The sequence below is a fragment of the Ailuropoda melanoleuca genome, chromosome 10, assembly GCF_002007445.2.
Source record: "Ailuropoda melanoleuca isolate Jingjing chromosome 10, ASM200744v2, whole genome shotgun sequence".
Taxonomy (NCBI): domain Eukaryota; kingdom Metazoa; phylum Chordata; class Mammalia; order Carnivora; family Ursidae; genus Ailuropoda; species Ailuropoda melanoleuca.
In genome coordinates this window covers 260,795-272,679 of record NC_048227.1, presented here as the reverse complement: position 1 = coordinate 272,679, position 11,885 = coordinate 260,795, and the positions used below count along the sequence as shown (strand labels likewise).

Below are 11,885 nucleotides of genomic sequence, written 5' to 3'. Positions count from 1 at the left end.
TCACCAGCACCCACCAGCCCCTCAGGTGTCTTAGCACTTGTGGGGAGGGCTTGCTGGGGCCTCTGCTCTGAGTGCAGGGCCTGGGGGGGAGCAGGGCGGCGGGTGGGGGGGAGCAGGGGGGGCGGGGAGCAGGGCCTGGGGCGGGGAGCAGGGCTTGGGGGGAACAGGGCGTGGGGGCTGACCCCACCCAGAGGCCCTTCTGCATAATTAGCCTCGCTGGGTTCTGACCACCCTCAGGACAGCTCCTGGGTCAGCAGGTGAGCTGAGGAAGGTAAGGACCGGGCAAAGGAGAGGGGTTGTCTTGGGTAGCAAGCAGGCAGGGAGGGCAGGGCTGCGCAGCCTGGCCTGGTCTGGATTCTGCCCTGCTCTCAATGCCTGTGGGGCCACAGCCAGGGAAAGGGAGCCCATGGAAGCTGGGCCCAACCTACAGGCTCAGAGAGGCCGCGGAGCCAAGAGGGTGTACGGACGGATGCACGGGACCACGGGATGCTGCCCTGCTGGAGTCCCCACCACTGGTGGCACAGAGGTGCCCCCTCCTCCAGGCAGGCCACCAGGAAACCATGAGGCCCTTGATCAGCCGCTTCCAGAAGTCAGAGCCCTGTGAAAAGCGAGCACTTGAGGTGCGGAGGAGATGGGCTGGGAGGTTCTGGGTCCGGCCTGACCTCTGTTGGGTCGTGGCTGAGAGGGATGCCGCGAGCGTGCACTTCCCCATCGGGCCAGACGGTTTGGGGGCAGGTCCCTGAGGAAGCCCCTCCCCTGGCTGGGAAGCACCTCCTTCCTGCCCTGGCCTCGTGGGTGACGGGGAGTCCTGGGGAGTCCCTGACCCATCCTCCATCCTCAGGGCCTGGGGGCCGGAACCTCGCGCGGGGGGCAGGATGGGGAGGAGGACGTTGGGGCCCACAGAGGAGGGGGAGGGGTGGCGGAGGAATTGAAAGTACATTCCAGACTGATGAGTCAGCGCTGCCGCGGGGCGGGGAAGACAACCGGCTGCACGGCCGCCCTCTCGGGAAGGTCCCTGGGATCCGCTCCCATGAGAGGGAGATAAGATGGGTGCGGCCCGGCTGGAAGGAAAATTCCTGGCCTGGGGAGCCCAGCCGTGGGCTGCCATCCTTCCAGGCCTGCCTCAGGTGCCACCACCTCTTTGAAGCCTCCTCAGATTCCTCTTCTGCGCTCTGGACCAAGGGGCGCCCTTGGGGAGCCTGGCTTCGCTCAGTCTCCCTCAGACATGGGCGAGTCCAGGAACTCTGGGGCGGGGTGCCGGCGGGCCGGGGGAGGGTGGGAGCTGGTGGGTGTCTTGGGAGACCCTTCAGGGACGTGATAAGCCGTGCCAGCAGACGGCCTGCATCCCTTTTGCTAGACGAGGCCCTGCACCGGCCGGCCTGGCTGGGCCTGCGTCACTGCTTCCTGCCTGCTGAGTCTGGGAGACACGGGCCCATTCGTGGAGGTGCCCATGCCAAGGCTTGCCAGCCGCTTCCCTGTGTGAGCTCACTTCGTCCCTGACACCACCCTGAGGTTCAGGGCGGCAGCTGTGGGGCTTCGCGCCCTTGGGCGCTGCCCACCCACGTGGAGCCGCCACTCTGAGTCACCAAGACACTGCGGAAGTGGTGCAGGACAGGGCCTGAGGATGCCTTGGTCTGGGGGTCACCTGCTCTAGGGGAGCTGGGCGCCCGGTTGTGAGGACAACAAGCAGCGTGAGCAAGAAGCCACGCCTGGAACGCGGGGCCGGCCTTCAGACACGGTGAGGTCCACACTCTTTGTGGTGGATTTGGGAACGGATTGTTAGGGTGCCTCAGAAGCCCAGGCCCAGAGCAGCTCCATGACTTACCCATGGAACATGCTAGAAGGTGACAGTGTGGATGTGGACCTGGGTTTCCTGGGTGCTGAGCTGCCCTTAGCCGGACCCCGCAGCTGCTCGAGTTCTGGGGTCCTGGATAGACACTTGGGGACACTGGAGGGGCTCTGGGCCCGGCCACACCGGCTGCTTAGAAAGGCGAGAGCCAGGTGGTGGTTCCGACTCCCTAATCTCATGGGAAAGTGCTGGGCAGGCCCTGGACCCGGCCTGGGTGAGACCCCAAGTGTCTGCTTCCTGCCCACACCAGCTTTGCCAGCAGGAGCCTGGACAGGGAGGAAAGGATTATTTATAACCTGTTATCTGCCGGGACCATGCTCTGTAACTCAGGGGAGGGCCCACGACTTGGCAATAGGGGTGCCGGCGGGAGCCACGGATGCCAGCCCTGGGGGCCCATTGAGAGCATTCTCGCCTGAGCCCAACCGCACACTGAATTCCCCCCATCCCTGGAGCTCTCAGGACAGCCCTGGAGCAGAGAAGGATGGGCCCATCCGTTTGAGGGGCTTGCTCTAGCTGCAGAGTTGAGGTGGACTGGCGGGTGGGGGGTGGTGCCCAGGGCGATGGGACAGTTTTCCTCCAGGAAGGTGGGGGCTAGGGCTGGGAGGCGACATTGGGCGGTCAGGCTTCTGAGACATTTTGAGGACCCAGTCACCAATATTTCCTGACACGTGGGACGTCCGCTTGGAGGGCCTCACAGTTGACTCCCAGGCTATGGTCTAAGCAGCTGGGAGGAAGGGGTGCCCGGGGTTAGAGCTGGGGGTCTCTCTGGGCCGTGTTAAGCTTGGCTCGTCTGTTGGACACCCAGCAGAGGTGCTGAGTGAAGTCCGGGGCTCAGGAGGGCGCTCTGGGTTGGCGATCTTGACGATGGGGGCCGTGGAGAAAGGGACACAGGAATGGCATCCCACCATTTCTGGCCAAGGGGAGCGTTCTGAGAAGCAGCTACCTCAGTCTTGAGAGAAACCAGGGGCTCAATGTTCTCGCTCTTTCTTGCTCAGTGTGAACAAGGAAGCCCACGCTGCTTCTGGCAGCGGTCTTGTCCCCACGAGGGGCTCTGCTGAAGGAAGACGTCAAGGGGAGAGCGGGATCCTTGATTGGACGCAAGCATGACCTCTGCACTTCCCAGCAGAAGCCCTCATTGTGGAAGCTGGCCCTGCAGAGTTTCCTTCCCTGGAGCTAACAGTGTCCAGCCAAGACCGTCAGCAGGCAGGTAAGCCCCTTGCTCTGTGTTTGCCATCCATCTCCGCCTTCCGGTAGGTCAGGGATGGTGTGACCTGTGGTGTGGGCTCCGGAGAGACACGTTCTTCCTATGAGGTGCGTGATAAATGTCTGTTGTCAAAGCAGGACCCACGTCTGGGTTTCAGGGGCTGGTGGCTTTGTTTGGGGTTTTCTGGAGGCGGGGCTCCCTGGGATGGTAGCTGGACACGGAGGTTTGAAGGGCTGAGCGCAGCATGGTCCCAGGTAAATGAGGGCTGATGGCACAAGGCACAGAGGGACCCCGAGGGGCGGCCCTGGGATGAGCGGGGGCCCGGCTGCCCCATGCTGCCCCACCCAGGGCTCCTGTGGCCCCGGGGGTGCAGGGGCTCTGAGCTGCAGGAGGAATCACTCTGTATTGAGCGCCTGCTGCATGCCAGGCGGTGTCTGTGCGCCCACCACCACACGCAGGGCTCTCCGTACCCTGGTGCTGAATCAGGGCGGCATCTGGGCTGCACTCTGGCTCCGTGCTGAGCACTTCCCAGGCCTGTGTGAGGCCGCAGGGGCTCAGAGAGGTGAAGCTGCTAGCCACAGGTTGCACAGCCAGCTGGTGGCAGAGCCGTGCTCAGACCCGGGCTGCCTCCCCACTGGGCCTTGGGCCTGGGCTCTTTCCTGCCCCTCTGACACCCCCATGGGCAGGTGCATAGTAGGAGCTCAGGAAGCTGGAGGACCCATAGCACTGCTCACCAGGGGGAAGCTGGGGCTGCAGAGGCTGCCAGCACCCCCCCCATCTCCTGAGGGTCACAGCAGGACAAGGATAAGATTATCTGACGTACTTTGCTCTCTCCTGTCGAGAAAAACAGCCACAGATGAAAATAGCTTCTCCAGCAGTCACAGACAGGGAGGGGTTGTCGAGCTCCCCTCTCCTGGGCCCACAGCCCTTGTCCCCAGGGAGGCAGGACACCGCCTGGGTCACTCTGAGCAGAGGTGTAAGCCCCGAGCTCCAGTGCCCCCTCCCGGATGCCCCACCTGGCAGGGGTCAGGGGTTGCCAGGCCAGGACAGAGCAGCCCTCCCGGGCAGGCCTGGGGCGGGGTGGGGGACACGCCAGGACCTTGGGCACAGTGAGGCCCATTGGAGCATTGAGCCCCTACCCCCGGCCGGTCAGTGTCCCCGACCAGCCCATGAGATGCAGCCCGGAAGCTCTGAGTGCCACCCTTCCCTGGGGTGTGGATGAGGGGAGCCTGGGCAGCGGCCCTGCCCACCTCCCTGGAGGAGCGGGACGACGGTCACCTGAGCCCGAGGCCCCTGCCCACCTCGAATGCCTGGGCGTCTCCTCTGAAACAGAAGTGCTGGACTTGCTCAGACAAGTCGTTTCCACACATCACAGACCACTGGGATGTTGGGCGGAAGGAAGCCAGACCCGCGGCCCCACGCTCTGACCCTGCCGTTGGACGGTATCCCGTCTCTGTCCGTCTGCACACCACGGGAAACTGTCTTCACCGCCGCTGCCCCGGGAACGGACAGTTTCCAGCCAGAGGGCCAGGAAAACAAGGCCTGCTCACACCTGGGATTTTAGGTTGTTTCCAGTGTTTGTGGTATCAGTTGTGCCTCCCGGAGCCCCTCGCGCCCGCGACCGCTCTGCCACCAGGCCATTTTCTTAGGCCAGGTGCCCAGACATGGGACTGCAGGGTCGGGTCACAGCCACGTCCACGGCTCCGGGTGCCAAGTGGCTGTCAGCATCACGGCAGCCCCCTCCCGCCCGGCGCCTCCCCACCCCCAGCGGACATGTCCCCTGGCAGCGCAGCCCAGTGCCCTCCGCGGGCTGGGCTGCGTTGTCATCCCTCCCGCCTGTGTCGGTCAGCGGTTTTCCGAGGAGAGAACTGGGGCAGAGGCCCAGCAGATAAACGTTGTTTAAAATTTGGCTGATATTCTTGTTCTATGCAGATAGAAAGTAGGGAACCCAATCGTAACCCACCACAGAAGGACTCCGTTGGTCCGGGTCTTCAGGTTTTTATTCTATGTTTTAAATTTCTGTCAAATTAGTTTTTTTTTTAACTTAAAGAATGTGAGATGTAACACTCCTGCTGGTCTTTGATTTGTGATTTGTTTTGTCTTCTGGAGCTCTAAAAATTCTCTGCCTTCTAGAAGTTTGATGGAGTATGGGAAAATCAGAGAATAGGAATTGGCATTTTTCATAATTTTATATTTTGGAAAGTTTCAGCCTTACAGGAAGGTCATTAGAATGGTGCAATGAACAGCTGTGACCCCTTCCCTTGGTTCCCCTGGCTCCCGGGTCCCTGTCCGTGTGCACTCCTTTGCTGTCCATCCACCGTCCTCCTTCCTCTGTCCATCGTCAGTCTATCGATCAACCCATCTGTCTGTCATCTACATTCCCCAACCCCCAACCATAGAAAATAAGCCTCAGACCTCATCCGTGTCACCCAGGTACCCCGGCATCTCAACATCTCGGAGGGGCAGGGAGTCTGCCCCCGTCCCCAGGGCAGTGTCACCAGGATCCGCCCTGGGCCTTGTGGTTTGGGTGGAGCCGTCCAGACGCTTCGGTCCGCCGTTCCGGAACAGCCCCCGATGCCTCTCTGTGCCGCTGATGTCCTGAAGGTGTCCGCGGAACGCCACTCTGTCCCGACGTGTCTCCTTGCTTCCTCGAGGCTGGTCAAGACAAGACACGTGGGCAAGAGCGCGGCAGGTGGCAGTGGGAGCTTCTCCCGGCACCAAGAGCACACGCCCCACGCTCCTTCCTGGACGATTCTTTAACCATTTCTTGGTCCGAAAGGGATTTAGTGTTGGGGGTAAAGTGAGGGTTGAATCAGGTCCTTTTCTAAGCCGTGTTCGTGAATGAACAGGCTCGTGGCTCCGATCCGTGGGTCGCACGAGAGCCAGGCCATTCTGATTATTGTAGTTCTAGGACACGTTTACTTCTTCCTCATGCACACCCACGCTCTTCTTCCTTCTAGAAGCCTCTGTGCTTCCTGCACACACCTTCAGCCCCTTGGCCCTGGCCGCTGCAGGCCACTTGGGATCGCCCTTCTCCCCCTGGCGAGTGAAGCCCTCACCCCTGAGTTGACCCCACGGCTCTGGTCTGATTCATGCTCCCACGGAGGGAGGTGGGAGCCCCTCCGACATAGGGAGGCTTTTCCATCCGGCGGGCCGATGTCTCTGGGGGGCATGACCTTACTGTCCTCTCTGAGGGAGGCCTGGCAGGCCTGCCCCCCGTGTCTCCACAGGCACAGGGCCCAGCCCCACACTCCGACCTCTGTCTGGGCCGGGGTGAGTCCTGTCTTTGTCTGATGGCCGAGGGGCAAGCCCTTCCCACCCCATCCGCGGTCACGGACCCGAGAGGGACCCGGGGTGAGAGGTGTGGGGGTGGCTCTGGGTTCAAACCGGGTGGCCAGGCCTACCCTTGGAATTCACACCCACCACACAGGAACTTGGCCGCGAGTCCTGAAGACCCCAGGGAGCAGGGGAGGGGGACAGGGGTTTGCTGCCTCGGCCTGGATGGCTGGCAGCTTGTGTTCCCGGCCCCAGCCCCGCAACGCCCTGATGCCCTAGAATAAAATGCAGATGCCTTACCCTGGGCTCAAGGTGTGTGACCTGCCCTGCTGCCGACTTCTTCCAACTCACCTTCTCCCGCCACCTCCTGCCCCCGTTGTTCCTTGAACAAGCGAAGCCAGGTCCTGCCTCAGGGCCTTTGCTCGTGCTGTGGCTGTGTCTGCCTAGAATGCTGGATCTGGACTTTCTAGCTGGCTAGCTGGCTCCCTCTCAGATAGGCCGTACTGACCACCCCCAAAATACGTCACTTGAGCCAGGACGTGCTTACCTGTTACTTGCTTATTGAGAAACGCTGAGCTGCAGGAGTGCTTTCTTTTAGCTTCGTGTCCCTAGTGCCCCACGCGGTGCTTGGCACACGAGTATCTGTTGAACGTGTGGCGAGCATTCCTTAAAGCAGCCCTCTGAGGCCGCCATCACCGGAGGGGAAGTTGGGCCTCCGGGGACGCAGCTTGCTCAAGGTCACCCAGCAGTGAGGCTGGCAGGGTGTGAATGAGCCCTGGCCCACCCCCGGCCCCGGGGGTCTCTGAGCTTCCAGAGCTGTGCGGGCTTCCTGGCTGGGCAAGTGTGAACTCCGTGTGTCTACACTGGCTTCACCCAGTAGAAATATCATTTTAGCCACATAGGACGTTTCGAATGTTCTAGGAGCCGTGTTACACGAAGGGAAAACAGATGAAATTAGTCATAGTACGGTAGTTTATTTAACTAAATACCTCAAAAATGCCATCATTTCAACACGTAATTAACATATAAATTAGTAACGAGAAATTTCGCACTCTTAACCCTCACACGAAGCCCTCTCGGCGGCATGTGCCTTACGGCCCGTCACCGTGCAGAACAGCCGCATTTCACACGCCCCGCGGCCACAGGTGGCCGGTGACCCCTGTACTAGACAGCCTTCAAGCCACCAAGTGTCCCTACGCACAGGTCTTCACGCACAAAACAGTCACCAGATGATTGTGGGCTCATAGCTGTTTTACGCTCTGCTTCTGTTTGTGTATTTAAAAAGGAAAATAAAAACATTTAATAGGGAGTAAAAAACAGCACCGAGAATGCCTTCCCTGCCCGTCAGCAGGTTTCTCAGGCCTTCTGGGGAGCCTGGACTGGAAAGGCCCAATTCCTAGCCTCTGGGGTCTGGGGCGGCCTGAGGTAACAACCTGATTCACGCCGTCACAGGCACTCTTGATCTTGGAGGAGCCCGTGCCCACTCGGCTGAGGCCGCTCCTGGGTTAACCGCCCTCAACCAAGAAAGCCTTGCCCAGAGATAAAGGGAAACGTGGTGTTTCGTCATTACAAATTGTTCTGAAGTTGCTCTGGCTCTGGGCAGAGGCCTGGGTCTGGATGCCTGGCCGACCCCCTGCCGTGCGACCCAGCCTGGGCGCCCTGGCCCTGCAGCTGTGTGTGTGTGTGTGTCTGTGTGTCTGCACACACACAGGCTGCTTTTCCCGGGTGGGAGGGAGGCTCACTGCCACAGTGAGGGTGGTTGGGCCCCACTTTCCAGAGGGAACCGAGACAAGGCAGTCTAAGGACAAACACATCAAGAAGGCCAAGGCCAGGGTGCAGAGGGCAGCGAGGACTTGGGTGTGCCCCTCCTGCCCTGTGCACGTTGGGACTGGGGACCACGTGGGCATGGGCTCTGGTTCTGGTGCCTATGCTGCTGGGGGACCTGGCATCCTTCACGCTCCTGTCTGTGAGCCTCGGGACGAGTACCACCTGAGTAGTTCCGCTTCCGTATACTAACACCTTGCGAGGAGGAGCCCGTGCCAGCAGAGTGGCCCGCTGGGGGCCGCACCACTCCCCAGCTCTGGCCCCGGGGGCTAATGGCCTGCCTTCCTGGCGTCTAAGTGCTCCCATCTGCAAAATGGGGAAAGGTGGGATAGATCGGCACTCCTCGGTGTCTACGTGAGTGAAATGAAATCATGCGGGGCCCGAGGTGCTCAGTGGGTGTCAGTCGTGCCTCCCACGGGGAAATAACAACACAGCAGTAAGGGAGCGCTGGCACAGAGGCAGTGACGTGGGTTCAGGGGCCACACAGGCTGCGCACCTACAAGGTGCTTAATAAAGGCAGATGCCCCTCCCGCAGGACCCCTGCTCTGCTCTGAGGAATGGCCAAGGCCATCCCGTCGCTCCCTGGCTTGCGGGTCATGGGCAGTGCCGGCAGGCAACCAGAGAGAGGCGGACACCCAGCCAGTCGCCCCAGCTGCATGGCGGCCCTTCTCTCCGCCTATTTGGAGCACCTGACTCACTTTAATTATGGGCCTGCAGGCACGTCGGGGCGCGCCGGAGACGCCGGAGATAGCCCGGAAGCACCAGCTCCGGGGGCGACCGGACATCCCGGCCAGTCGCCAGGTGCACCTTCACCTCCCGCCAGCACCTGCCCACCCTGGAGATCCCCGAGGCGCCCCCTCCTTCCGCCAGGGGCCCTCTGGCTGGCCTCCGGGGACAGTGCCCGGGCTTGGGGTGGGCCCAGGGGCAGCATGCACAGGGTGGGTCTCCCTCCCACAGGAAGCTGTGCGCTGGTCTGGGGGTCCGAGCCTCGCCTGGGGCCTGGGTGGGGATGCCCGCAGAGCCGGGAACGCCGCTCCCACGCGTTGGGCATGGCCGCCCAGGCCTTCTCCGATTCCGATGTATATTTAGCTTCATTATCAAATATTTGCAATGAACCGTGTGAACGGCCTGATAGCGGCTGGAAGTGAAACTCGATCCGGCAGAAAGAAGCACGTGACCACGCCTGACCAGCAAGGAGTGCAGACAGGAGCGCGGGGCAGGTGCAGTAACCCCCACGCACCTGGCCTCCGGATTCATGGTCCCCTCTCCGGGGTGAGCATCCGAAGCCCACTCCTCACCCAGCCCCCCTTTCAAGGGCTAAAAGGAGGATGCTCGGAACCCGAATGGGCTGGGCAGGGTGTCGGAAGAACCGGGGCGGCGGGAGGGAGCCCATCCGTGTGGGTTCTCATCTAAGTTGGTGACCTCTTGGTCAAGTCAGTGCTTCTGTCTCCATGTCCAGTTCTTGGAAACTGGGTTCCTGGGCCTAATTCTGCCAGTTTCTTCTGGGGATGGGGGACGGTGGGGCGCGTGGGGCTGGGGGTCCTTGGCCCACCCCAGCTGGAGCCCGCACCGTGTCCCAAGTCCCCCCCAGAGGCGCCTGTGGTGCGGTTTGCCACCCTCCCGCGGCTGCTGTTGTCTGGTCGCTATGACGACTCACCGAGGTTTTATTTTTAATAGCCGCCGGCGATTAGAGGGACGCTGGCGCCGCTCCCCGCCGCTCTCCAGTCCGGGGGTGGGATGCACCCAGGCCTCGCCCTTGCTTTCCGCTCTGGAGCTGGCCTGACTCCCGTCGAAGGCGCCCCCTTAACTGCCCTGCTGGCTGCAAACTCCAGCTGAGCACCCCTGGAGTGCCCTGGAGAACGGGCTCAGATGTGGCCTTGGAGCTGTAAGGACCCCGCGCCAAAATACAAGGCAGCTTCCCTCCTTCATTCCTATACCCACTGTCCCACCCAGTCCTGTGACCCCGAAGGTGTGTCCTCAGGTCCCTCTGCTGGAGAGGAATCTGAGGCTCAAACGGACGAGATACAGTCCAGTCGGGATGCAGAGGGGGTGGCTCAGACCGGGTCCAGCCCGAGTCCCGGTGATGCGTGTCTGTCTGCCTCCCCGAACCGGCCAGTGGCGTCCCTCTCTGAAGCCACTGAAGGTTCCCCCTGGACCAACAAGGACTGGCCCTCACCTGCTTCTAAATGGTTCCAAGTTTTCCCTGGTTCTGTCTCGGTCCTCCTTCACCGTGGTCACCCGCAACACCTGGAGAGCAGGCTTGGTGGCCGGTGGTTGTGTGGGGCTGCCACCAGGGGAAGACAGGGGCATTGAGAGGCTGCAGGGGTGCGAAAGCATGTGGAAGGGCGCTCGTAGACCCAGGCCCTCTGGGAACCGCAGGAGAGGTCCCACCTCGCCCCTCCCCAGGTATTAGGGGGACGGCCAGCGCCCCCCAAAGCGCCCTCCCGACTTGGCCTTTGAAATGCCAGAACCCGACGAGCCAAGGATGAAAGACCACCGGCGGGGCTACGCCTTTACTGCCTTTGTCTGGCGGGACGGCGGCCCGGCGGGGCACAGGCCTAATCCACAGGATGGGGCCGAAGGGGGCGGAGGCCAGGGGCGGGCGGAATTCTCGACCCACCGCCCACCCTCCCACCCACCCACCAGGGCGTCTCCTGCCTTCTGGGGCCTCGCCGTCTAGTTTTGGGGTCGCAAGGCCCGTCTTCCCTCCTAGCCCTGGTTCCAGGCTCGGCTGCCCCCTCGAGGGACCCGCTGGGTCCGCTCCCACCTGCAGTAGGCGGGCAGAATCTGCCAGCCCAGGTGCACCTGCCCTTTCGTGGCAGGGGAGCGGTCCAGCCAGCTCAGGCCTCGGCCTCCAGCGCGCGACTCCCCCGCATCTAGCTCTGTGCCGCGCCTCGGCCGGAGGTGGCGCTCTGGGCGCCCAGCGGATCCCGGCGTGGGAGGCTCAGACTCCGGGGGTTCCTCGCGAGCGGCTCCTTTCTCGTCCTTCCCTTACGCCCCCTCGAGTTCCCGGCTCAGGCCGCAGCCCAGGCTTCCACGAGGGAGTGGGGACGCGGGGTCCCAGGGTGGGGACCAGACACGCTGCAACCCCCTCCTCCGACCTGGGCGCTCTCCCATCTCGGAATGCGGGTGGAGGTGCCTCATTCAGACGCCCCAGGCATCGGATTCTGGGCGGGGGCGCGTGGCAGCCGCCAGGTGAGTGCCCCAGACGCGCCCCTCAACCCGCCCCACCTCTCACCAGAAACTCACTCCCCCTCCTTTTATGGAGACAGGGAGGCAGGGGCCCTGGATCCTAACGGTGGAAAGAGGCCCGAGCGCCGGGGCGGGGGGCCGGAGGCGGGGGCCGGTTCGCTTTTGCCCTTTTTGGCGCAGCAGCTCTGGGCGCTGCCCTCTGCCGCCGCTGGGGCCCGAGGGAGGCGAGCCGGCGACGGCGGCTCTTCTGCGGCGGCCTCCTCCCCTCCCCGTCCGGTGCCGCAGGATTGCAGCTGGCACTGGAGGGTGGGCAAGCTCGAGGGAGGGGCGCGCGGGGAGCCCCGCCGGGCGAGTGGAACCCGGCGGCTGTGCTCGGAGCCAGGCGCGGGGCTTTGATGGATTTTACTGCCTGCGTGAGCGCCTGTGTGTGCTCACTGCGGCGGCGGCGGCGGCCGGGCCCTGCCCGGCCCGTGCGGCCCCCGCGCGCTTCCGAGGTGCGGGTCCGGGGCCCGGAATCCGGGGGAGGCGAGGGGGAGGGGG

The 11,885-nt window shown here is 62.8% G+C and overlaps 1 protein-coding gene and 1 long non-coding RNA gene across 3 annotated transcripts in view; both read left to right on the top strand.

The window, feature by feature from the left end:
• Positions 1 to 217: 217 nt before the first annotated feature.
• On the top strand, positions 218 to 5,111 carry LOC109491306. Its single transcript, XR_004628279.1, has 3 exons — positions 218 to 620; positions 1,358 to 1,738; positions 2,845 to 5,111. It is a non-coding gene; the product is annotated as an uncharacterized LOC109491306 (long non-coding RNA).
• A 6,039-nt stretch (positions 5,112 to 11,150) lies between these two features.
• The window catches only part of PDGFA (platelet derived growth factor subunit A), a 20,905-nt gene continuing 20,170 nt past the window's right edge, over positions 11,151 to 11,885 (top strand). The window contains exon 1 of one of the 2 annotated variants that reach the window (XM_034669624.1): positions 11,151 to 11,348. The gene's annotated coding sequence lies outside the window, so the exon portion shown is untranslated. Of the gene's footprint in view, positions 11,349 to 11,587; positions 11,840 to 11,885 lie in introns of those variants that run through there. The other variant, XM_034669623.1, reaches the window with a different exon arrangement.